Source organism: Pseudorasbora parva, chromosome 22 (assembly GCF_024679245.1).
Source record: "Pseudorasbora parva isolate DD20220531a chromosome 22, ASM2467924v1, whole genome shotgun sequence".
Lineage (NCBI taxonomy): Eukaryota > Metazoa > Chordata > Actinopteri > Cypriniformes > Gobionidae > Pseudorasbora > Pseudorasbora parva.
In genome coordinates, this window is record NC_090193.1 from 10,671,504 (window position 1) to 10,691,468 (window position 19,965).

At 50.1% G+C, this 19,965-nt stretch overlaps 34 non-coding genes across 34 annotated transcripts; 25 read left to right on the top strand and 9 right to left on the bottom strand.

Moving 5' to 3' along the window:
* The first annotated feature begins 299 nt into the window (after window positions 1-299).
* On the top strand, window positions 300-372 carry trnar-acg (transfer RNA arginine (anticodon ACG)). The gene has a single exon. It is a non-coding gene; the product is annotated as a tRNA-Arg (tRNA).
* A 474-nt stretch (window positions 373-846) lies between these two features.
* trnak-uuu (transfer RNA lysine (anticodon UUU)) lies at window positions 847-918 on the top strand. Its single transcript has one exon. It is a non-coding gene; the product is annotated as a tRNA-Lys (tRNA).
* Window positions 919-1,183: 265 nt separating this feature from the next.
* trnae-cuc (transfer RNA glutamic acid (anticodon CUC)) lies at window positions 1,184-1,255 on the bottom strand. Its single transcript has one exon. It is a non-coding gene; the product is annotated as a tRNA-Glu (tRNA).
* Window positions 1,256-1,885: 630 nt separating this feature from the next.
* trnar-acg (transfer RNA arginine (anticodon ACG)) lies at window positions 1,886-1,958 on the top strand. The gene has a single exon. It is a non-coding gene; the product is annotated as a tRNA-Arg (tRNA).
* Window positions 1,959-2,433: 475 nt separating this feature from the next.
* trnae-uuc (transfer RNA glutamic acid (anticodon UUC)) lies at window positions 2,434-2,505 on the top strand. The gene has a single exon. It is a non-coding gene; the product is annotated as a tRNA-Glu (tRNA).
* Window positions 2,506-2,628: 123 nt separating this feature from the next.
* Window positions 2,629-2,715, top strand: trnay-gua (transfer RNA tyrosine (anticodon GUA)). Its single transcript is given in 2 exon segments — window positions 2,629-2,665; window positions 2,680-2,715. It is a non-coding gene; the product is annotated as a tRNA-Tyr (tRNA).
* A 55-nt stretch (window positions 2,716-2,770) lies between these two features.
* On the bottom strand, window positions 2,771-2,842 carry trnae-cuc (transfer RNA glutamic acid (anticodon CUC)). Its single transcript has one exon. It is a non-coding gene; the product is annotated as a tRNA-Glu (tRNA).
* A 630-nt stretch (window positions 2,843-3,472) lies between these two features.
* Window positions 3,473-3,545, top strand: trnar-acg (transfer RNA arginine (anticodon ACG)). Its single transcript has one exon. It is a non-coding gene; the product is annotated as a tRNA-Arg (tRNA).
* Window positions 3,546-4,019: 474 nt separating this feature from the next.
* trnae-uuc (transfer RNA glutamic acid (anticodon UUC)) lies at window positions 4,020-4,091 on the top strand. The gene has a single exon. It is a non-coding gene; the product is annotated as a tRNA-Glu (tRNA).
* Window positions 4,092-5,057: 966 nt separating this feature from the next.
* trnar-acg (transfer RNA arginine (anticodon ACG)) lies at window positions 5,058-5,130 on the top strand. Its single transcript has one exon. It is a non-coding gene; the product is annotated as a tRNA-Arg (tRNA).
* Window positions 5,131-5,605: 475 nt separating this feature from the next.
* trnae-uuc (transfer RNA glutamic acid (anticodon UUC)) lies at window positions 5,606-5,677 on the top strand. The gene has a single exon. It is a non-coding gene; the product is annotated as a tRNA-Glu (tRNA).
* Window positions 5,678-5,800: 123 nt separating this feature from the next.
* On the top strand, window positions 5,801-5,887 carry trnay-gua (transfer RNA tyrosine (anticodon GUA)). The gene is given in 2 exon segments: window positions 5,801-5,837; window positions 5,852-5,887. It is a non-coding gene; the product is annotated as a tRNA-Tyr (tRNA).
* A 55-nt stretch (window positions 5,888-5,942) lies between these two features.
* On the bottom strand, window positions 5,943-6,014 carry trnae-cuc (transfer RNA glutamic acid (anticodon CUC)). The gene has a single exon. It is a non-coding gene; the product is annotated as a tRNA-Glu (tRNA).
* A 630-nt stretch (window positions 6,015-6,644) lies between these two features.
* Window positions 6,645-6,717, top strand: trnah-aug (transfer RNA histidin (anticodon AUG)). Its single transcript has one exon. It is a non-coding gene; the product is annotated as a tRNA-His (tRNA).
* Window positions 6,718-8,230: 1,513 nt separating this feature from the next.
* trnar-acg (transfer RNA arginine (anticodon ACG)) lies at window positions 8,231-8,303 on the top strand. Its single transcript has one exon. It is a non-coding gene; the product is annotated as a tRNA-Arg (tRNA).
* Window positions 8,304-8,777: 474 nt separating this feature from the next.
* Window positions 8,778-8,849, top strand: trnae-uuc (transfer RNA glutamic acid (anticodon UUC)). Its single transcript has one exon. It is a non-coding gene; the product is annotated as a tRNA-Glu (tRNA).
* Window positions 8,850-9,114: 265 nt separating this feature from the next.
* trnae-cuc (transfer RNA glutamic acid (anticodon CUC)) lies at window positions 9,115-9,186 on the bottom strand. Its single transcript has one exon. It is a non-coding gene; the product is annotated as a tRNA-Glu (tRNA).
* Window positions 9,187-9,816: 630 nt separating this feature from the next.
* On the top strand, window positions 9,817-9,889 carry trnar-acg (transfer RNA arginine (anticodon ACG)). The gene has a single exon. It is a non-coding gene; the product is annotated as a tRNA-Arg (tRNA).
* Window positions 9,890-10,363: 474 nt separating this feature from the next.
* On the top strand, window positions 10,364-10,435 carry trnae-uuc (transfer RNA glutamic acid (anticodon UUC)). Its single transcript has one exon. It is a non-coding gene; the product is annotated as a tRNA-Glu (tRNA).
* A 265-nt stretch (window positions 10,436-10,700) lies between these two features.
* On the bottom strand, window positions 10,701-10,772 carry trnae-cuc (transfer RNA glutamic acid (anticodon CUC)). The gene has a single exon. It is a non-coding gene; the product is annotated as a tRNA-Glu (tRNA).
* A 2,080-nt stretch (window positions 10,773-12,852) lies between these two features.
* On the top strand, window positions 12,853-12,925 carry trnar-acg (transfer RNA arginine (anticodon ACG)). The gene has a single exon. It is a non-coding gene; the product is annotated as a tRNA-Arg (tRNA).
* Window positions 12,926-13,172: 247 nt separating this feature from the next.
* Window positions 13,173-13,244, top strand: trnae-uuc (transfer RNA glutamic acid (anticodon UUC)). The gene has a single exon. It is a non-coding gene; the product is annotated as a tRNA-Glu (tRNA).
* Window positions 13,245-13,509: 265 nt separating this feature from the next.
* trnae-cuc (transfer RNA glutamic acid (anticodon CUC)) lies at window positions 13,510-13,581 on the bottom strand. Its single transcript has one exon. It is a non-coding gene; the product is annotated as a tRNA-Glu (tRNA).
* A 630-nt stretch (window positions 13,582-14,211) lies between these two features.
* On the top strand, window positions 14,212-14,284 carry trnar-acg (transfer RNA arginine (anticodon ACG)). The gene has a single exon. It is a non-coding gene; the product is annotated as a tRNA-Arg (tRNA).
* A 474-nt stretch (window positions 14,285-14,758) lies between these two features.
* trnae-uuc (transfer RNA glutamic acid (anticodon UUC)) lies at window positions 14,759-14,830 on the top strand. The gene has a single exon. It is a non-coding gene; the product is annotated as a tRNA-Glu (tRNA).
* Window positions 14,831-15,095: 265 nt separating this feature from the next.
* On the bottom strand, window positions 15,096-15,167 carry trnae-cuc (transfer RNA glutamic acid (anticodon CUC)). The gene has a single exon. It is a non-coding gene; the product is annotated as a tRNA-Glu (tRNA).
* Window positions 15,168-15,797: 630 nt separating this feature from the next.
* trnar-acg (transfer RNA arginine (anticodon ACG)) lies at window positions 15,798-15,870 on the top strand. Its single transcript has one exon. It is a non-coding gene; the product is annotated as a tRNA-Arg (tRNA).
* Window positions 15,871-16,345: 475 nt separating this feature from the next.
* Window positions 16,346-16,417, top strand: trnae-uuc (transfer RNA glutamic acid (anticodon UUC)). Its single transcript has one exon. It is a non-coding gene; the product is annotated as a tRNA-Glu (tRNA).
* A 115-nt stretch (window positions 16,418-16,532) lies between these two features.
* On the top strand, window positions 16,533-16,619 carry trnay-gua (transfer RNA tyrosine (anticodon GUA)). Its single transcript is given in 2 exon segments — window positions 16,533-16,569; window positions 16,584-16,619. It is a non-coding gene; the product is annotated as a tRNA-Tyr (tRNA).
* A 757-nt stretch (window positions 16,620-17,376) lies between these two features.
* Window positions 17,377-17,449, top strand: trnar-acg (transfer RNA arginine (anticodon ACG)). The gene has a single exon. It is a non-coding gene; the product is annotated as a tRNA-Arg (tRNA).
* A 474-nt stretch (window positions 17,450-17,923) lies between these two features.
* On the top strand, window positions 17,924-17,995 carry trnae-uuc (transfer RNA glutamic acid (anticodon UUC)). The gene has a single exon. It is a non-coding gene; the product is annotated as a tRNA-Glu (tRNA).
* Window positions 17,996-18,260: 265 nt separating this feature from the next.
* trnae-cuc (transfer RNA glutamic acid (anticodon CUC)) lies at window positions 18,261-18,332 on the bottom strand. The gene has a single exon. It is a non-coding gene; the product is annotated as a tRNA-Glu (tRNA).
* A 630-nt stretch (window positions 18,333-18,962) lies between these two features.
* Window positions 18,963-19,035, top strand: trnar-acg (transfer RNA arginine (anticodon ACG)). The gene has a single exon. It is a non-coding gene; the product is annotated as a tRNA-Arg (tRNA).
* An 811-nt stretch (window positions 19,036-19,846) lies between these two features.
* trnae-cuc (transfer RNA glutamic acid (anticodon CUC)) lies at window positions 19,847-19,918 on the bottom strand. The gene has a single exon. It is a non-coding gene; the product is annotated as a tRNA-Glu (tRNA).
* Window positions 19,919-19,965: the final 47 nt, after the last annotated feature.

Below are 19,965 nucleotides of genomic sequence, written 5' to 3' on the forward strand. Positions count from 1 at the left end.
CAGAGCACATAGCACAGAGTGTCGTCGTCTCTGAGGTATGCCTGGCTTTTTGAGCGGCCAGCCTTGCACTGTTTTAAAGTAATTTGATACCCAGCTACAATAGCCACGCAAGGAAGACAGAGATCCCTAACATGTGACACCTCCGTCTTCAAGCTTTTCATAGCAGACCCCTCATCGGAGCGCTTCCTTACGTTGGCTCCAGGCCTGTTAATGGCATGAGAAAAAGTTGATGTTGCGACAGGCCCCGCTCCAGGCAAACACCACCAAGATGCGTGTAAACACCAGGGCGCCTCACCGGTGGGCCAGTGGCGCAATGGATAACGCGTCTGACTACGGATCAGAAGATTCTAGGTTCGACTCCTGGCTGGCTCGATCTGCCTCTTTTGCTTCGCTATCAGCCTACAGCAGTTTTATTAGCTTGTTTTATTAGCCCATAGTTTTTGACTATTGGTATTGGAATGGTTAGTTTTTTTTTCTTGTAAACTGACAGTCCAACCATAGGCTGTTTTGTCAGCTAGATAGCGCCTACCATACAATACCGTGCGTGCTTTCAAATGCATCGCATAAGCACTGTCACGGGGACCTTGCTTTAATGACCAGTTTATAGTATCTTTTTATGCGAACACAAGAATGGGAGAGAGCTGCACCCCCTGGGAGAGACAAATGACATCTCCCTCCATCGAGTCTGGTACAAGTGAATTCAGTAAACAATCCCTTCGGAACATTGCCATATTCTTAAAGGCGACGGTCACACACTGAATGCCAACGGGCCTAACATAACCCTGCCCTTGTACTGGCCACACGCATGAAAAATGGCACACAAGCCTGACCGGCGTTTGCGGGCTTTCCCATATGGTCTAGCGGTCAGGATTCCTGGTTTTTACCCAGGCGGCCCGGGTTCGACTCCCGGTATGGGAAGTTTGGCTTGTCTTTGCTCCCCTTATCGAACAGCCAGAGCTTCTGTCTATTACTGAATCGCTTTTAGCCAGCAGTGGAGCTGCAGCAACCTGATAGGTTGAGGTTCTTCTCTTCCCCTGCATACCTTCGATAGCTCAGCTGGTAGAGCGGAGGACTGTAGGTGGACCGTTTGCAATCCTTAGGTCGCTGGTTCGACTCCGGCTCGAAGGAGGTCACTTTTCACACTCAAACATTTTCTTGGCCGCGCTGGAGGGCAAAAGGAACGTTCCCTGACCGGGAATCGAACCCGGGCCGCGGCGGTGAGAGCGCCGAATCCTAACCACTAGACCACCAGGGAAGGGCTGTTCAGCCTGTCTCCTCAAGCCTGCCTGTGGGCCTCTACCAGATTTTGCTGCAATTTCTCAAGCAAAACCGCTAAGGCTAGCCTTTTCCTCTTGGAGAGAAGAGAGTCTCTGACCCTGGATCACAGTTCTTCCACTGAGAAACGGTCACATGCTCCGTGAGAACATCCTAACAACACCGCAACTTGCAATTCAATCAAAGCAGCTTGCAAAAGACAACAAGGAGAGCCCAGCCGTGCTCTCAGTGCCAAGAGGTGCCTGACTCACTCCGTTTTTTGTTTTCAGCCCTTCTTCTGCAGAGCATCTGGCGAAGGAGCTCGAGGTTGACAGAGCGCATAGCACAGAGTGTCGTCGTCTCTGAGGTATGCCTGGTTTTTTGAGCGGCCAGCCTTGCACTGTTTTAAAGTAATTTGCTACCCAGCTACGTTAGCCACGCCAGGAAGACAGAGATCCCTAACATGTGACGCCTCCTTCTTCAAGCTTTTCATAGCAGACCCCTCATCGGAGCGCTTCCTTACGTTGGCTCCAGGCCTGTTAATGGCATGAGAAAAAGTTGATGTTGCGACAGGCCCCGCTCCAGGCGAACACAACCAAGATGCGTGTAAACACCAGGGCGCATGACCGGTGGGCCAGTGGCGCAATGGATAACGCGTCTGACTACGGATCAGAAGATTCTAGGTTCGACTCCTGGCTGGCTCGATCTGCCTCTTTTGCTTCGCTATCAGCCTACAGCAGTTTTATTAGTTTGTTTTATTAGCCCATAGTTTTTGACTATTGGTATTGGAATGGTTAGTTTTTTTTTTCTTGTAAACTGACAGTCCAACCATAGGCCGTTTTGTCAGCTAGATAGCACCTACCATACAATACCGTGCGTGCTTTCAAATGCATCGCATAAGCACTGTCACGGGGACCTTGCTTTAATGACCAGTTTATAGTATCTTTTTATGCGAACACAAGAATGGGAGAGAGCTGCACCCCCTGGGAGAGACAAATGACATCTCCCTCCATCGAGTCTGGTACAAGTGAATTCAGTAAACAATCCCTTCGGAACATTGCCATATTCTTAAAGGCGACGGTCACACACTGAATGCCAAAGGGCCTAACATAACCCTGCCCTTGTACTGGCCACACGCATGAAAAATGGCACACAAGCCTGACCGGCGTTTGCGGGCTTTCCCATATGGTCTAGCGGTCAGGATTCCTGGTTTTCACCCAGGCGGCCCGGGTTCGACTCCCGGTATGGGAAGTTTGGCTTGTCTTTGCTCCCCTTATCGAACAGCCAGAGCTTCTGTCTATTACTGAATCGCTTTTAGCCAGCAGTGGAGCTGCAGCAACCTGATAGGTTGAGGTTCTTCTCTTTCCCTGCATACCTTCGATAGCTCAGCTGGTAGAGCGGAGGACTGTAGGTGGAACGTTGGCAATCCTTAGGTCGCTGGTTCGACTCCGGCTCGAAGGAGGTCACTTTTCACACTCAAACATTTTCTTGGCCGCGCTGGAGGGCAAAAGGAACGTTCCCTGACCGGGAATCGAACCCGGGCCGCGGCGGTGAGAGCGCCGAATCCTAACCACTAGACCACCAGGGAAGGGCTGTTCAGCCTGTCTCCTCAAGCCTTCCTGTGGGCCTCTACCAGATTTTGCTGCAATTTCTCAAGCAAAACCGCTATGGCTAGCCTTTTCCTCTTGGAGAGGAGAGAGTCTCTGACCCTGGATCACAGTTCTTCCACTGAGAAACTGTCACATGCTCTGTGAGAACATCCTAACAACATCGCAACTTGCAATTCAATCAAAGCAGCTTGCAAAAGACAACAAGGAGAGCCCACCCGTGCTCTCAGTGCCAAGAGGTGCCTGACTCACTCCGCTTTTTGTTTTCAGCCCTTCTTCTGCAGAGCATCTGGCGAAGGAGCTCCAGGTTGACAGAGCGCATAGCACAGAGTGTCGTCGTCTCTGAGGTATGCCTGGCTTTTTGAGCGGCCAGCCTTGCACTGTTTTAAAGTAATTTGCTACCCAGCTACGTTAGCCACGCCAGGAAGACAGAGATCCCTAACATGTGACACCTCCGTCTTCAAGCTTTTCATAGCAGACCCCTCATCGGAGCGTTTCCTTACGTTGGCTCCAGGCCTGTTAATGGCATGAGAAAAAGTTGATGTTGCGACAGGCCCCGCTCCAGGCAAACACCACCAAGATGCGTGTAAACACCAGGGCGCCTCACCGGTGGGCCAGTGGCGCAATGGATAACGCGTCTGACTACGGATCAGAAGATTCTAGGTTCGACTCCTGGCTGGCTCAATCTGCCTCTTTTGCTTCGCTATCAGCCTACAGCAGTTTTATTAGCTTGTTTTATTAGCCCATAGTTTTTGACTATTGGTATTGGAATGGTTAGTTTTTTTTTCTTGTAAACTGACAGTCCAACCATAGGCCGTTTTGTCAGCTAGATAGCGCCTACCATACAATACCGTGCGTGCTTTCAAATGCATCGCATAAGCACTGTCACGGGGACCTTGCTTTAATGACCAGTTTATAGTATCTTTTTATGCGAACACAAGAATGGGAGAGAGCTGCACCCCCTGGGAGAGACAAATGACATCTCCCTCCATCGAGTCTGGTACAAGTGAATTCAGTAAACAATCCCTTCGGAACATTGCCATATTCTTAAAGGCGACGGTCACACACTGAATGCCAACGGGCCTAACATAACCCTGCCCTTGTACTGGCCACACGCATGAAAAATGGCACACAAGCCTGACCGGCGTTTGCGGGCTTTCCCATATGGTCTAGCGGTCAGGATTCCTGGTTTTCACCCAGGCGGCCCGGGTTCGACTCCCGGTATGGGAAGTTTGGCTTGTCTTTGCTCCCCTTATCGAACAGCCAGAGCTTCTGTCTATTACTGAATCGCTTTTAGCCAGCAGTGGAGCTGCAGCAACCTGATAGGTTGAGGTTCTTCTCTTCCCCTGCATACCTTCGATAGCTCAGCTGGTAGAGCGGAGGACTGTAGGTGGACCGTTGGCAATCCTTAGGTCGCTGGTTCGACTCCGGCTCGAGGAGGTCACTTTTCACACTCAAACATTTTCTTGGCCGCGCTGGAGGGCAAAAGGAACGTTCCCTGAACGGGAATCGAACCCGGGCCGCGGCGGTGAGAGCGCCGAATCCTAACCACTAGACCACCAGGGAAGGGCTGTTCAGCCTGTCTCCTCAAGCCTGCCTGTGGGCCTCTACCAGATTTTGCTGCAATTTCTCAAGCAAAACCGCTAAGGCTAGCCTTTTCCTCTTGGAGAGGAGAGAGTCTCTGACCCTGGATCACAGTTCTTCCACTGAGAAACGGTCACATGCTCCGTGAGAACATCCTAACAACACCGCAACTTGCAATTCAATCAAAGCAGCTTGCAAAAGACAACAAGGAGAGCCCAGCCGTGCTCTCAGTGCCAAGAGGTGCCTGACTCACTCCGTTTTTTGTTTTCAGCCCTTCTTCTGCAGAGCATCTGGCGAAGGAGCTCGAGGTTGACAGAGTGCATAGCACAGAGTGTCGTCGTCTCTGAGGTATGCCTGGTTTTTTGAGCGGCCAGCCTTGCACTGTTTTAAAGTAATTTGCTACCCAGCTACGTTAGCCACGCCAGGAAGACAGAGATCCCTAACATGTGACGCCTCCTTCTTCAAGCTTTTCATAGCAGACCCCTCATCGGAGCGCTTCCTTACGTTGGCTCCAGGCCTGTTAATGGCATGAGAAAAAGTTGATGTTGCGACAGGCCCCGCTCCAGGCGAACACCACCAAGATGCGTGTAAACACCAGGGCGCATGACCGGTGGGCCAGTGGCGCAATGGATAACGCGTCTGACTACGGATCAGAAGATTCTAGGTTCGACTCCTGGCTGGCTCGATCTGCCTCTTTTGCTTCGCTATCAGCCTACAGCAGTTTTATTAGTTTGTTTTATTAGCCCATAGTTTTTGACTATTGGTATTGGAATGGTTAGTTTTTTTTTTCTTGTAAACTGACAGTCCAACCATAGGCCGTTTTGTCAGCTAGATAGCACCTACCATACAATACCGTGCGTGCTTTCAAATGCATCGCATAAGCACTGTCACGGGGACCTTGCTTTAATGACCAGTTTATAGTATCTTTTTATGCGAACACAAGAATGGGAGAGAGCTGCACCCCCTGGGAGAGACAAATGACATCTCCCTCCATCGAGTCTGGTACAAGTGAATTCAGTAAACAATCCCTTCGGAACATTGCCATATTCTTAAAGGCGACGGTCACACACTGAATGCCAAAGGGCCTAACATAACCCTGCCCTTGTACTGGCCACACGCATGAAAAATGGCACACAAGCCTGACCGGCGTTTGCGGGCTTTCCCATATGGTCTAGCGGTCAGGATTCCTGGTTTTCACCCAGGCGGCCCGGGTTCGACTCCCGGTATGGGAAGTTTGGCTTGTCTTTGCTCCCCTTATCGAACAGCCAGAGCTTCTGTCTATTACTGAATCGCTTTTAGCCAGCAGTGGAGCTGCAGCAACCTGATAGGTTGAGGTTCTTCTCTTTCCCTGCATACCTTCGATAGCTCAGCTGGTAGAGCGGAGGACTGTAGGTGGAACGTTGGCAATCCTTAGGTCGCTGGTTCGACTCCGGCTCGAAGGAGGTCACTTTTCACACTCAAACATTTTCTTGGCCGCGCTGGAGGGCAAAAGGAACGTTCCCTGACCGGGAATCGAACCCGGGCCGCGGCGGTGAGAGCGCCGAATCCTAACCACTAGACCACCAGGGAAGGGCTGTTCAGCCTGTCTCCTCAAGCCTTCCTGTGGGCCTCTACCAGATTTTGCTGCAATTTCTCAAGCAAAACCGCTATGGCTAGCCTTTTCCTCTTGGAGAGGAGAGAGTCTCTGACCCTGGATCACAGTTCTTCCACTGAGAAACTGTCACATGCTCTGTGAGAACATCCTAACAACATCGCAACTTGCAATTCAATCAAAGCAGCTTGCAAAAGACAACAAGGAGAGCCCACCCGTGCTCTCAGTGCCAAGAGGTGCCTGACTCACTCCGCTTTTTGTTTTCAGCCCTTCTTCTGCAGAGCATCTGGCGAAGGAGCTCCAGGTTGACAGAGCGCATAGCACAGAGTGTCGTCGTCTCTGAGGTATGCCTGGCTTTTTGAGCGGCCAGCCTTGCACTGTTTTAAAGTAATTTGCTACCCAGCTACGTTAGCCACGCCAGGAAGACAGAGATCCCTAACATGTGACACCTCCGTCTTCAAGCTTTTCATAGCAGACCCCTCATCGGAGCGTTTCCTTACGTTGGCTCCAGGCCTGTTAATGGCATGAGAAAAAGTTGATGTTGCGACAGGCCCCGCTCCAGGCAAACACCACCAAGATGCGTGTAAACACCAGGGCGCCTCACCGGTGGGCCAGTGGCGCAATGGATAACGCGTCTGACTATGGATCAGAAGATTCTAGGTTCGACTCCTGGCTGGCTCGATCTGCCTCTTTTGCTTCGCTATCAGCCTACAGCAGTTTTATTAGCTTGTTTTATTAGCCCATAGTTTTTGACTATTGGTATTGGAATGGTTAGTTTTTTTTTCTTGTAAACTGACAGTCCAACCATAGGCCGTTTTGTCAGCTAGATAGCGCCTACCATACAATACCGTGCGTGCTTTCAAATGCATCGCATAAGCACTGTCACGGGGACCTTGCTTTAATGACCAGTTTATAGTATCTTTTTATGCGAACACAAGAATGGGAGAGAGCTGCACCCCCTGGGAGAGACAAATGACATCTCCCTCCATCGAGTCTGGTACAAGTGAATTCAGTAAACAATCCCTTCGGAACATTGCCATATTCTTAAAGGCGACGGTCACACACTGAATGCCAAAGGGCCTAACATAACCCTGCCCTTGTAAAGGCCAAACGCATGAAAAATGGCACACAAGCCTGACCGGCATTTGCGGGCTTTCCCATATGGTCTAGCCGTCAGGATTCCTGGTTTTCACCCAGGCGGCCCGGGTTCGACTCCCGGTATGGGAAGTTTGGCTTGTCTTTGCTCCCCTTATCGAACAGCCAGAGCTTCTGTCTATTACTGAATTGCTTTTAGCCAGCAGTGGAGCTGCAGCAACCTGATAGGTTGAGGTTCTTCTCTTTCCCTGCATACCTTCTATAGCTCAGCTGGTAGAGCGGAGGACTGTAGGTGGACCGTTGGCAATCCTTAGGTCGCTGGTTCGACTCCGGCTCAAAGGAGGTCACTTTTCACACTCAAACATTTTCTTGGCCGCGCTGGAGGGCTAAAGGAACGTTCCCTGACCGGGAATCGAACTCGGGCCGCGGCGGTGAGAGCGCCGAATCCTAACCACTAGACCACCAGGGAAGGGCTGTTCAGCCTGTCTCCTCAAGCCTGCCTGTGGGCCTCTACCAGATTTTGCTGCAATTTCTCAAGCAAAACCGCTAAGGCTAGCCTTTTCCTCTTGGAGAGGAGAGAGTCTCTGACCCTGGATCACAGTTCTTCCACTGAGAAACTGTCACATGCTCTGTGAGAACATCCTAACAACATCGCAACTTGCAATTCAATCAAAGCAGCTTGCAAAAGACAACAAGAAGAGCCCAGCCGTGCTCTCAGTGACAAGAGGTGCCTGACTCACTCTGCTTTTTGTTTTCAGCCCTTCTTCTGCAGAGCATCTGGCGAAGGAGCTCGAGGTTGACAGAGCGCATAGCACAGAGTGTCGTCGTCTCTGAGGTATGCCTGGCTTTTTGAGCGGCCAGCCTTGCACTGTTTTAAAGTAATTTGCTACCCAGCTACGTTAGCCACGCCAGGAAGACAGAGATCCCTAACATGTGACGCCTCCGTCTTCAAGCTTTTCATAGCAGACCCCTCTTTGGAGCGCTTCCTTACGTTGGCTCCAGGCCTGTTAATGGCATGAGAAAAAGTTGATGTTGCGACAGGCCCCGCTCCAGGCAAACACCACCAAGATGCGTGTAAACACCAGGGCACCTCACCGGTGGGCCAGTGGCGCAATGGATAACGCGTCTGACTACGGATCAGAAGATTCTAGGTTCGACTCCTGGCTGGCTCGATCTGCCTCTTTTGCTTCGCTATCAGCCTACAGCAGTTTTATTAGCTTGTTTTATTAGCGAAAAGTTTTTGACTATTGGTATTGGAATGGTTAGTTTTTTTTTCTTGTAAACTGACAGTCCAACCATAGGCCGTTTTGTCAGCTAGATAGCGCCTACCATACAATACCGTGCGTGCTTTCAAATACATCGCATAAGCACTGTCACGGGGACCTTGCTTTAATGACCAGTTTATAGTATCTTTTTATGCGAACACAAGAATGGGAGAGAGCTGCACCCCCTGGGAGAGACAAATGACATCTCCCTCCATCGAGTCTGGTACAAGTGAATTCAGTAAACAATCCCTTTGGAACATTGCCATATTCTTAAAGGCGACGGTCACACACTGAATGCCAAAGGGCCTAACATAACCCTGCCCTTGTACTGGCCACACGCATGAAAAATGGCACACAAGCCTGACCGGCGTTTGCGGGCTTTCCCATATGGTCTAGCGGTCAGGATTCCTGGTTTTCACCCAGGCGGCCCGGGTTCGACTCCCGGTATGGGAAGTTTGGCTTGTCTTTGCTCCCCTTATCGAACAGCCAGAGCTTCTGTCTATTACTGAATCGCTTTTAGCCAGCAGTGGAGCTGCAGCAACCTGATAGGTTGAGGTTCTTCTCTTTCCCTGCATACCTTCGATAGCTCAGCTGGTAGAGCGGAGGACTGTAGGTGGAACGTTGGCAATCCTTAGGTCGCTGGTTCAACTCCGGCTCGAAGGAGGTCACTTTTCACACTCAAACATTTTCTTGGCCGCGCTGGAGGGCAAAAGGAACGTTCCCTGACCGGGAATCGAACCCGGGCCGCGGCGGTGAGAGCGCCGAATCCTAACCACTAGACCATCAGGGAAGGGCTGTTCAGCCTGTCTCCTCAAGCCTGCCTGTGGGCCTCTACCAGATTTTGCTGCAATTTCTCAAGCAAAACCGCTAAGGCTAGCCTTTTCCTCTTGGAGAGGAGAGAGTCTCTGACCCTGGATCACAGTTCTTCCACTGAGAAACTGTCACATGCTCTGTGAGAACATCCTAACAACATCGCAACTTGCAATTCAATCAAAGCAGCTTGCAAAAGACAACAAGGAGAGCCCAGCCGTGCTCTCAGTGCCAAGAGGTGCCTGACTCACTCCGCTTTTTGTTTTCAGCCCTTCTTCTGCAGAGCATCTGGCGAAGGAGCTCGAGGTTGACAGAGCGCATAGCACAGAGTGTCGTCGTCTCTGAGGTATGCCTGGCTTTTTGAGCGGCCAGCCTTGCACTGTTTTAAAGTAATTTGCTACCCAGCTACGTTAGCCACGCCAGGAAGACAGAGATCCCTAACATGTGACGCCTCCGTCTTCAAGCTTTTCATAGCAGACCCCTCTTTGGAGCGCTTCCTTACGTTGGCTCCAGGCCTGTTAATGGCATGAGAAAAAGTTGATGTTGCGACAGGCCCCGCTCCAGGCAAACACCACCAAGATGCGTGTAAACACCAGGGCGCCTCATCGGTGGGCCAGTGGCGCAATGGATAACGCGTCTGACTACGGATCAGAAGATTCTAGGTTCGACTCCTGGCTGGCTCGATCTGCCTCTTTTGCTTCGCTATCAGCCTACAGCAGTTTTATTAGCTTGTTTTATTAGCGAAAAGTTTTTGACTATTGGTATTGGAATGGTTAGTTTTTTTTTCTTGTAAACTGACAGTCCAACCATAGGCCGTTTTGTCAGCTAGATAGCGCCTACCATACAATACCGTGCGTGCTTTCAAATACATCGCATAAGCACTGTCACGGGGACCTTGCTTTAATGACCAGTTTATAGTATCTTTTTATGCGAACACAAGAATGGGAGAGAGCTGCACCCCCTGGGAGAGACAAATGACATCTCCCTCCATCGAGTCTGGTACAAGTGAATTCAGTAAACAATCCCTTTGGAACATTGCCATATTCTTAAAGGCGACGGTCACACACTGAATGCCAAAGGGCCTAACATAACCCTGCCCTTGTACTGGCCACACGCATGAAAAATGGCACACAAGCCTGACCGGCGTTTGCGGGCTTTCCCATATGGTCTAGCGGTCAGGATTCCTGGTTTTCACCCAGGCGGCCCGGGTTCGACTCCCGGTATGGGAAGTTTGGCTTGTCTTTGCTCCCCTTATCGAACAGCCAGAGCTTCTGTCTATTACTGAATCGCTTTTAGCCAGCAGTGGAGCTGCAGCAACCTGATAGGTTGAGGTTCTTCTCTTTCCCTGCATACCTTCGATAGCTCAGCTGGTAGAGCGGAGAACTGTAGGTGGAACGTTGGCAATCCTTAGGTCGCTGGTTCGACTCCGGCTCGAAGGAGGTCACTTGTCACACTCAAACATTTTCTTGGCCGCGTTGGAGGGCAAAAGGAACGTTCCCTGACCGGGAATCGAACCCGGGCCGCGGCGGTGAGAGCGCCGAATCCTAACCACTAGACCACCAGGGAAGGGCTGTTCAGCCTGTCTCCTCAAGCCTGCCTGTGGGCCTCTACCAGATTTTGCTGCAATTTCTCAAGCAAAACCGCTAAGGCTAGCCTTTTCCTCTTGGAGAGGAGAGAGTCTCTGACCCTGGATCACAGTTCTTCCACTGAGAAACTGTCACATGCTCCGTGAGAACATCCTAACAACACCGCAACTTGCAATTCAATCAAAGCAGCTTGCAAAAGACAACAAGGAGAGCCCAGCCGTGCTCTCAGTGCCAAGAGGTGCCTGACTCACTCCACTTTTTGTTTTCAGCCCTTCTTCTGCAAAGCATCTGGCGAAGGAGCTCGAGGTTGACAGAGCGCATAGCACAGATTGCCGTCGTCTCTGAGGTATGCCTGGCTTTTTGAGCGGCCAGCCTTGCACTGTTTTAAAGTAATTTGCTACCCAGCTACGTTAGCCACGCCCAGGGATGGGCAGTATTTCAAATACATGTATTTAAAATACGTATTTGAAATACAAAATACTATTTTGTATTTTGTATTTTAAAGCCTTTGGAAAAAATCGAATGTAATTTGTATTTAAATACATTTAAGATGAGTATTTTTGTATTTTCAAAATACTCAAAATACTTTGAGCCAGGCAACCTCTTTATCAGGAGCTGTTTTCATGCATCTACTAGTTCAGACCAGACACCCCTCCCCCCAACATTCATTCAGGTGAGCCGCAGCTGTACAACCCTAGCCTGACAAGCCAGACCCACATCAAGATGTTTGGTCTGGAAACTCACCATAGACAGTTCAATCCGAGGGGCGGGATAAACGGTTGTCTTTCAAACTCCCTCTGCACGCGATAGGATAGCGCTACAACCATCCAGAGCAACGTGAAGCGGAGCTCATTGATAGATTAAACATTCGCTGTATCCGGTCAGCAAAACTCCGAACACATCTTCCCTTTTTAAGAATGACTTCAGTGCCGTTCTTTGTTCTTTTCTCAGAGAAAAGCTTAACTCAAGTCTTCCAGAGTCACAGCCAAAGCTGATTCGAAAGACCGCCGTTCGCCAGCGTCTGTGTTTACTAGAAGCACGCAAACGCAACTCTGCCGTCATTATGTTAAGCCCCGCCCACCGACTCTATACACGATGTGATTGGCCCGACCAGAGTTTGGTTTTTACAGCTCAGAAGTGTATTGAGAGTTGCTAGACGGCACTCGTGGCAGATTAGATTTGCTGCCGCTAGGGTGCGTCTAGATTTCTAGGCTAGTACAACCCAGCCTTGGATCGGCAACTTTACAAAATTGTTGGAATAAGGTGAGGATGTCATGGTCAATTCTACTTGTTGATTAAAGTAGCTTGTCAAATGTGTTTAAAGTATTAACGTTACTGCATGTTAGGGATGAGTGATATCATATGACAATACATATCGTAGATTCGTAGCAAAAATATAAAATGTGAATCGATGGAACTTTTTCTAAATCATTTACATAGATAGGCCTATCGGGGTAAGCACATATATCTGTGCAGCTTTTAGAGGGCAGGAATAATTGGAATGTTGGAGTGGAAAAAGAAGTGAGGGCGAATGAGTTATTGACGTAATTTGTGTTATTATAACTGCCGCTAAAGGAAATTCAAATTCAAATTGAAAACGAAAGTTTCTAAGCAGTTGCACACATCTAAATGCTTTTTGGCATTTGGCATTAGGCCCAGATAGATTACAGCCTAATATGGATACCTTCACTGAATTGCCAATTTCACATGTATTTGGTGTATTTTCAAAATACAAAATACTGTATTTGTATTTAAATACATTTTTCCACACAGTATTTTGTATTTGTATTTAAATACATTTTTCCTCACAGTATTTTGTATTTGTATTTTAAATACATTTCCATGTATTTATGCCCATCTCTGGCCACGCCAGGAAGACAGAGATCCCTAACATGTGACGCCTCAGTCTTCAAGCTTTTCATAGCAGACCCCTCATCGGAGCGCTTCCTTACGTTGGCTCCAGGCCTGTTAATGGCATGAGAAAAAGTTGATGTTGCAACAGGCCCCGCTCCAGGCGAACACCACCAAGATGCGTGTAAACACCAGGGCGCCTGACCGGTGGGCCAGTGGCGCAATGGATAACGCGTCTGACTACGGATCAGAAGATTCTAGGTTCGACTCCTGGCTGGCTCGATCTGCCTCTTTTGCTTCGCTATCAGCCTACAGCAGTTTTATTAGTTTGTTTTATTAGCCCATAGTTTTTGACTATTGGTATTGGAATGGTTAGTTTTTTTTTTTCTTGTAAACTGACAGTCCAACCATAGGCCGTTTTGTCAGCTAGATAGCACACTGAATGCCAAAGGGCCTAACATAACCCTGCCCTTGTACTGGCCACACGCATGAAAAATGGCACACAAGCCTGACCGGCGTTTGCGGGCTTTCCCATATGGTCTAGCGGTCAGGATTCCTGGTTTTCACCCAGGCGGCCCGGGTTCGACTCCCGGTATGGGAAGTTTGGCTTGTCTTTGCTCCCCTTATCGAACAGCCAGAGCTTCTGTCTATTACTGAATCGCTTTTAGCCAGCAGTGGAGCTGCAGCAACCTGATAGGTTGAGGTTCTTCTCTTTCCCTGCATACCTTCGATAGCTCAGCTGGTAGAGCGGAGGACTGTAGGTGGAACGTTGGCAATCCTTAGGTCGCTGGTTCAACTCCGGCTCGAAGGAGGTCACTTTTCACACTCAAACATTTTCTTGGCCGCGCTGGAGGGCAAAAGGAACGTTCCCTGACCGGGAATCGAACCCGGGCCGCGGCGGTGAGAGCGCCGAATCCTAACCACTAGACCATCAGGGAAGGGCTGTTCAGCCTGTCTCCTCAAGCCTGCCTGTGGGCCTCTACCAGATTTTGCTGCAATTTCTCAAGCAAAACCGCTAAGGCTAGCCTTTTCCTCTTGGAGAGGAGAGAGTCTCTGACCCTGGATCACAGTTCTTCCACTGAGAAACTGTCACATGCTCTGTGAGAACATCCTAACAACATCGCAACTTGCAATTCAATCAAAGCAGCTTGCAAAAGACAACAAGGAGAGCCCAGCCGTGCTCTCAGTGCCAAGAGGTGCCTGACTCACTCCGCTTTTTGTTTTCAGCCCTTCTTCTGCAGAGCATCTGGCGAAGGAGCTCGAGGTTGACAGAGCGCATAGCACAGAGTGTCGTCGTCTCTGAGGTATGCCTGGCTTTTTGAGCGGCCAGCCTTGCACTGTTTTAAAGTAATTTGCTACCCAGCTACGTTAGCCACGCCAGGAAGACAGAGATCCCTAACATGTGACGCCTCCGTCTTCAAGCTTTTCATAGCAGACCCCTCTTTGGAGCGCTTCCTTACGTTGGCTCCAGGCCTGTTAATGGCATGAGAAAAAGTTGATGTTGCGACAGGCCCCGCTCCAGGCAAACACCACCAAGATGCGTGTAAACACCAGGGCGCCTCATCGGTGGGCCAGTGGCGCAATGGATAACGCGTCTGACTACGGATCAGAAGATTCTAGGTTCGACTCCTGGCTGGCTCGATCTGCCTCTTTTGCTTCGCTATCAGCCTACAGCAGTTTTATTAGCTTGTTTTATTAGCGAAAAGTTTTTGACTATTGGTATTGGAATGGTTAGTTTTTTTTTCTTGTAAACTGACAGTCCAACCATAGGCCGTTTTGTCAGCTAGATAGCGCCTACCATACAATACCGTGCGTGCTTTCAAATACATCGCATAAGCACTGTCACGGGGACCTTGCTTTAATGACCAGTTTATAGCATCTTTTTATGCGAACACAAGAATGGGAGAGAGCTGCACCCCCTGGGAGAGACAAATGACATCTCCCTCCATCGAGTCTGGTACAAGTGAATTCAGTAAACAATCCCTTCGGAACATTGCCATATTCTTAAAGGCGACGGTCACACACTGAATGCCAAAGGGCCTAACATAACCCTGCCCTTGTACTGGCCACACGCATGAAAAATGGCACACAAGCCTGACCGGCGTTTGCGGGCTTTCCCATATGGTCTAGCGGTCAGGATTCCTGGTTTTCACCCAGGCGGCCCGGGTTCGACTCCCGGTATGGGAAGTTTGGCTTGTCTTTGCTCCCCTTATCGAACAGCCAGAGCTTCTGTCTATTACTGAATCGCTTTTAGCCAGCAGTGGAGCTGCAGCAACCTGATAGGTTGAGGTTCTTCTCTTTCCCTGCATACCTTCGATAGCTCAGCTGGTAGAGCGGAGAACTGTAGGTGGAACGTTGGCAATCCTTAGGTCGCTGGTTCAACTCCGGCTCGAAGGAGGTCACTTTTCACACTCAAACATTTTCTTGGCCGCGCTGGAGGGCAAAAGGAACGTTCCCTGACCGGGAATCGAACCCGGGCCGCGGCGGTGAGAGCGCCGAATCCTAACCACTAGACCACCAGGGAAGGGCTGTTCAGCCTGTCTCCTCAAGCCTGCCTGTGGGCCTCTACCAGATTTTGCTGCAATTTCTCAAGCAAAACCGCTAAGGCTAGCCTTTTCCTCTTGGAGAGGAGAGAGTCTCTGACCCTGGATCACAGTTCTTCCACTGAGAAACTGTCACATGCTCCGTGAGAACATTCTAACAACACCGCAACTTGCAATTCAATCAAAGCAGCTTGCAAAAGACAACAAGGAGAGCCCAGCCGTGCTCTCAGTGCCAAGAGGTGCCTGACTCACTCCGCTTTTTGTTTTCAGCCCTTCTTCTGCAGAGCATCTGGCGAAGGAGCTCGAGGTTGACAGAGCGCATAGCACAGAGTGTCGTCGTCTCTGAGGTATGCCTGGTTTTTTGAGCGGCCAGCCTTGCACTGTTTTAAAGTAATTTGCTACCCAGCTACGTTAGCCACGCCAGGAAGACAGAGATCCCTAACATGTGACGCCTCCGTCTTCAAGCTTTTCATAGCAGACCCCTCATCGGAGCACTTCCTTACGTTGGCTCCAGGCCTGTTAATGGCATGAGAAAAAGTTGATGTTGCGACAGGCCCCGCTCCAGGCGAACACCACCAAGATGCGTGTAAACACCAGGGCGCCTGACCGGTGGGCCAGTGGCGCAATGGATAACGCGTCTGACTACGGATCAGAAGATTCTAGGTTCGACTCCTGGCTGGCTCGATCTGCCTCTTTTGCTTCGCTATCAGCCTACAGCAGTTTTATTAGTTTGTTTTATTAGCCCATAGTTTTTGACTATTGGTATTGGAATGGTTAGTTTTTTTTTTCTTGTAAACTGACAGTCCAACCATAGGCCGTTTTGTCAGCTAGATAGCACCTACCATACAATACCGTGCGTGCTTTCAAATGCATCGCATAAGCACTGTCACAGGGACCTTGCTTTAATGACCAGTTTATAGTATCTTTTTATGCGAACACAAGAATGGGAGAGAGCTGCACCCCCTGGGAGAGACAAATGACATCTCCCTCCATCGAGTCTGGTACAAGTGAATTCAGTAAACAATCCCTTCGGAACATTGCCATATTCTTAAAGGCGACGGTCACACACTGAATGCCAAAGGGCCTAACATAACCCTGCCCTTGTACTGGCCACACGCATGAAAAATGGCACACAAGCCTGACCGGCGTTTGCGGGCTTTCCCATATGGTCTAGCGGTCAGGATTCCTGGTTTTCACCCAGGCGGCCCGGGTTCGACTCCCGGTATGGGAAGTTTGGCTTGTCTTTGCTCCCCTTATCGAACAGCCAGAGCTTCTGTCTATTACTGAATCGCTTTTAGCCAGCAGTGGAGCTGCAGCAACCTGAGGTTCTTCTCTTTCCCTGCATACCTTCGATAGCTCAGCTGGTAGAGCGGAGGACTGTAGGTGGACCGTTGGCAATCCTTAGGTCGCTGGTTCGACTCCGGCTCGAAGGAGGTCACTTTTCACACTCAAACATTTTCTTGGCCGCGCTGGAGGGCAAAAGGAACTTTCCCTGACCGGGAATCGAACCCAGGCCGAGGCGGTGAGATCGCCGAATCCTAACCACTAGACCACCAGGGAAGGGCTGTTCAGCCTGTCTCCTCAAGCCTGCCTGTGGGCCTCTACCAGATTTTGCTGCAATTTCTCAAGCAAAACCGCTAAGGCTAGCCTTTTTCTCTTGGAGAGGAGAGAGTCTCTGACCCTGGATCACAGTTCTTCCACTGAGAAACTGTCACATGCTCCGTGAGAACATCCTAACAACACCGCAACTTTCAATTCAATCAAAGCAGCTTGCAAAAGACAACAAGGAGAGCCCAGCCGTGCTCTCAGTGCCAAGAGGTGCCTGACTCACTCCGCTTTTTGTTTTCAGCCCTTCTTCTGCAGAGCATCTGGCGAAGGAGCTCGAGGTTGACAGAGCGCATAGCACAGAGTGTCGTCGTCTCTGAGGTATGCCTGGCTTTTTGAGCGGCCAGCCTTGCACTGTTTTAAAGTAATTTGCTACCCAGCTACGTTAGCCACGCCAGGAAGACAGAGATCCCTAACATGTGACGCCTCCGTCTTCAAGCTTTTCATAGCAGACCCCTCTTTGGAGCGCTTCCTTACGTTGGCTCCAGGCCTGTTAATGGCATGAGAAAAAGTTGATGTTGCGACAGGCCCCGCTCCAGGCGAACACCACCAAGATGCGTGTAAACACCAGGGCGCCTGACCGGTGGGCCAGTGGCGCAATGGATAACGCGTCTGACTACGGATCAGAAGATTCTAGGTTTGACTCCTGGCTGGCTCGATCTGCCTCTTTTGCTTCGCTATCAGCCTACAGCAGTTTTATTAGCTTGTTTTATTAGCCCATAGTTTTTGACTATTGGTATTGGAATGGTTAGTTTTTTTTTCTTGTAAACTGACAGTCCAACCATAGGCCGTTTTGTCAGCTAGATAGCGCCTACCATACAATACCGTGCGTGCTTTCAAATGCATCGCATAAGCACTGTCACGGGGACCTTGCTTTAATGACCAGTTTATAGTATCTTTTTATGCGAACACATGAATGGGAGAGAGCTGCACCCCCTGGGAGAGACAAATGACATCTCCCTCCATCGAGTCTGGTACAAGTGAATTCAGTAAACAATCCCTTCGGAACATTGCCATATTCTTAAAGGCGACGGTCACACACTGAATGCCAAAGGGCCTAACATAACCCTGCCCTTGTAAAGGCCACACGCATGAAAAATGGCACACAAGCCTGACCGGCGTTTGCGGGCTTTCCCATATGGTCTAGCGGTCAGGATTCCTGGTTTTCACCCAGGCGGCCCGGGTTCGACTCCCGGTATGGGAAGTTTGGCTTGTCTTTGCTCCCCTTATCGAACAGCCAGAGCTTCTGTCTATTACTGAATCGCTTTTAGCCAGCAGTGGAGCTGCAGCAACCTGATAGGTTGAGGTTCTTCTCTTTCCTTGCATACCTTCGATAGCTCAGCTGGTATAGCGGAGGACTGTAGGTGGAACGTTGGCAATCCTTAGGTCGCTGGTTCGACTCCGGCTCGAAGGAGGTCACTTTTCACACTCAAACATTTTCTTGGCCGCGCTGGAGGGCAAAAGGAACGTTCCCTGACCGGGAATCGAACCCGGGCCGCGGCGGTGAGAGCGCCGAATCCTAACCACTAGACCACCAGGGAAGGGCTGTTCAGCCTGTCTCCTCAAGCCTGCCTGTGGGCCTCTACCAGATTTTGCTGCAATTTCTCAAGCAAAACCGCTAAGGCTAGCCTTTTCCTCTTGGAGAGGAGAGAGTCTCTGACCCTGGATCACAGTTCTTCCACTGAGAAACTGTCACATGCTCTGTGAGAACATCCTAACAACATCGCAACTTGCAATTCAATCAAAGCAGCTTGCAAAAGACAACAAGAAGAGCCCAGCCGTGCTCTCAGTGCCAAGAGGTGCCTGACTCACTCCGCTTTTTGTTTTCAGCCCTTCTTCTGCAGAGCATCTGGCGAAGGAGCTCGAGGTTGACAGAGCGCATAGCACAGAGTGTCGTCGTCTCTGAGGTATGCCTGGCTTTTTGAGCGGCCAGCCTTGCACTGTTTTAAAGTAATTTGCTACCCAGCTACGTTAGCCACGCCAGGAAGACAGAGATCCCTAACATGTGACGCCTCCGTCTTCAAGCTTTTCATAGCAGACCCCTCTTTGGAGCGCTTCCTTACGTTGGCTCCAGGCCTGTTAATGGCATGAGAAAAAGTTGATGTTGCGACAGGCCCCGCTCCAGGCAAACACCACCAAGATGCGTGTAAACACCAGGGCGCCTCACCGGTGGGCCAGTGGCGCAATGGATAACGCGTCTGACTACGGATCAGAAGATTCTAGGTTTGACTCCTGGCTGGCTCGATCTGCCTCTTTTGCTTCGCTATCAGCCTACAGCAGTTTTATTAGCTTGTTTTATTAGCCCATAGTTTTTGACTATTGGTATTGGAATGGTTAGTTTTTTTTTCTTGTAAACTGACAGTCCAACCATAGGCCGTTTTGTCAGCTAGATAGCGCCTACCAAACAACACCGTGCGTGCTTTCAAATGCATCGCATAAGCACTGTCACGGGGACCTTGCTTCAATGACCAGTTTATAGTATCTTTTTATGCGGACACAAGAATGGGAGAGAGCTGCACCCCCTGGGAGAGACAAATGACATCTCCCTCCATCGAGTCTGGTACAAGTGAATTCAGTAAACAATCCCTTCGGAACATTGCCATATTCTTAAAGGCGACGGTCACACACTGAATGCCAAAGGGCCTAACATAACCCTGCCCTTGTACTGGCCACACGCATGAAAAATGGCACACAAGCCTGACCGGCGTTTGCGGGCTTTCCCATATGGTCTAGCCGTCAGGATTCCTGGTTTTCACCCAGGCGGCCCGGGTTCGACTCCCGGTATGGGAAGTTTGGCTTGTCTTTGCTCCCCTTATCGAACAGCCAGAGCTTCTGTCTATTACTGAATCGCTTTTAGCCAGCAGTGGAGCTGCAGCAACCTGATAGGTTGAGGTTCTTCTCTTTCCCTGCATACCTTCGATAGCTCAGCTGGTAGAGTGGAGGACTGTAGGTGGACCGTTGGCAATCCTTAGGTCGCTGGTTCGACTCCGGCTCGAAGGAGGTCACTTTTCACACTCAAACATTTTCTTGGCCGCGCTGGAGGGCAAAAGGAACGTTCCCTGACCGGGAATCGAACCCGGGCCGCGGCGGTGAGAGCGCCGAATCCTAACCACTAGACCACCAGGGAAGGGCTGTTCAGCCTATCTCCTCAAGCCTGCCTGTGGGCCTCTACCA